The sequence below is a fragment of the Pteropus vampyrus genome, unplaced genomic scaffold, assembly GCF_000151845.1.
Source record: "Pteropus vampyrus isolate Shadow unplaced genomic scaffold, Pvam_2.0 Scaffold39, whole genome shotgun sequence".
Taxonomy (NCBI): Eukaryota; Metazoa; Chordata; class Mammalia; order Chiroptera; family Pteropodidae; genus Pteropus; species Pteropus vampyrus.
Genome location: NW_011888820.1, coordinates 2,322,741 through 2,325,313, shown reverse-complemented (window position 1 = coordinate 2,325,313; position 2,573 = coordinate 2,322,741).

Below are 2,573 nucleotides of genomic sequence, written 5' to 3'. Positions count from 1 at the left end.
TTTTTCCAGAATTTCAACTCACATCTATTTTTAAACATTGCAGCTCAAGGGAAATAATATAATACTACAAGTTACATATAATTGTTATATAATCTATTCAATATTTCTTGAAGTTTATGATCTAAAATTGCAGTAAAGCCATTGCTTTATCAATTTATGAGTATCTACAATCATGTCAATATGTTATGTAAATGTTGGAAAAAAAAAGAAAAAATACTTAAATTAACATACATTCCATTTCAATTCCATAAAAACTAAAGATTTAGACATGGTTGTGTATCACAATATATTTAGAAAATTATAGTGAGTCATCAAACATGCATTGAGTGTCTACTATGTACAAACAGTAAAAATATTCAATGACTTTTTAATACCTTGGACAAAACTTGCTTTATTTTTCACTGTTCTTTAGATGGTTTACACACTCTTGCAACATAACGTATCACTTAATAGCTTCATCACTGAACTCATAATAATCTCTATTTTGTTAAACCATATGCTCCTTCTGAGCAAGTTCTGCATTCATTACATAATTCTTTATCCTTAATATCTTTCAAAGTGCCTGCAATATATTAGGTGTTAAATAAATTGTATTGAATGAATAAACCCATGAATGAATAGTACTTTATAGGCTGTTCTACAGTAAAGTAAGCCATATAATTCTGCAAGGGACCTGGAAAATCAGACCAAGTTTAAATGCCTGTCATTAGCATGAATAAATCCAGATCCACCATGAATAATATTTATTTTAAGAAGATTATTTAGCCTAGCACTTGATAGAAAACTATTTACTTTGTATTTATTTTTTAGTCTGATATTTTCACCCACATTTCCTAAATTGATATTCAGAATCAGCTCTTTTTAAAGTATGATACGAATTCCATATTAAGTCCTTCCTCCTATATTTTTTTGGATTTTTCTCAAAAACTGCACTTCTATGATATCGAAACCAAAACATGCAATAACATACACCATAGCATTATTTTTAATTAAGAAAATAAATAGTTACTATAGTCATACAGACTGAATAATCACTTGAAGCAAGAAGCAATAATAACAGGCTTTTACTGAGAACTGTCTTACAGAGGCCCCCCCAAAAAATACAAAGGAAAGAAATCACAAGAATTTCCCTGTTTTTGTGTTTGTTTTTGTTTTTGCTAAGCTTACCAGCTATCCATATTTGCATATTATATATTCCAGAACAGAAACTGAAAGCTTAAGAAGCTAAATATAACTTGTTCACTGTGCAAATATCAAAGAAAAATCCTCTTATGCTTTCAACAGAAGAGAAAAAAAAAATTTTTTTTTTGAAATATACCAGAGCATTCTGTTCTTAACAAGGTCTGACCTGAAGAGAAACCATTTAACCAGAGCCTATCCTGCTGGAGTTTTGTCAAAGCCTAACTGAACTGGAAAAAGGGAAACATCCAACTCCAGCCAGTTCTAGCTTTCTGCATAGAAGAAGGGAAATACTCAGCTCCAGCTCCCTCTAGCCATCACGTCCTCCTTGATGAGGGTTAGAGGGAGGTAAATAAGAAGCACTCATGAAGTTCACATTTAGGAGCGCAGGTTGACTAAAAGACTGAGTCCAAATCATGAGACTATAGAATGCTTTCCCCACACCACACACCTGGCCAACACATTACTAAAGAACTATTTATAGCAGTTCCGTTTGCCTAGTACATAATGTCCAGCAATCAAGAAAAAAATTGAAAAATATGCTAACAGGCAAAAAACACACCCACAGACAATTTGAAAGACAGAGTAAGCATCAGAACCAGACTCCGATGTTGATTACATAAATGATTATTATTAACATAATAAAGCATAAAAAATAGATAGTCAATATACGTAGAAAAAGATCAAAATTCTAAAAAAGAGCCAAAAAGAAATCTCTGAGCTTGAGGATATCCCAATAAAAAAAAATCCCAAAACTAAAAAACAGAGAGGAAAAAAACTTGAAAAACAAACCAAAACAAAACACCAGATTATCCAAGAACAGTGGGACAACTACAAAATGTATATGATACATGTAATAGCAATTTCAGAAAGGGAAAAGCAAGAGAAAAGAACAGAAGAAATACCTGAAACAAATAACTGAGAATTTTCCCCAAATAATGTCAAATACCAAAACACAGATCCAGGAATCTCAAAGAACACAAAGCAAAATAAATGCCAAAAATACTACACCTAAGCATACATTGAAGCTATAAAATATGAAGATAAGGAAAAAGTTCTGAAAAATCCCAGAGGAAAGAAATCTCACATGTAGAGGAGGAAAGATAAGAATTACATCCAACTTTTCCTTGAAAACCATGCAAGCAAGAAAAGAGATAGGAATGAAATATTTATATATACTGTTGAGAACAAAAAAACAACCTGGAATTCTGTACCCTGTAAAATTTTTCTTCAAAAATAAAGGAGAAATAAAGACTTTCTCAGATAAAATAAAATTGAGGAAATTTGTTGCTAGTAGACCTGTCTTGCAGGAAGTTCATTAGAGAAAAGGAAAATGAGATAGGTCAGAAATTCAGATCTATCAAAAGAAAGAAAGAGCATCAAAGAAGGAATAA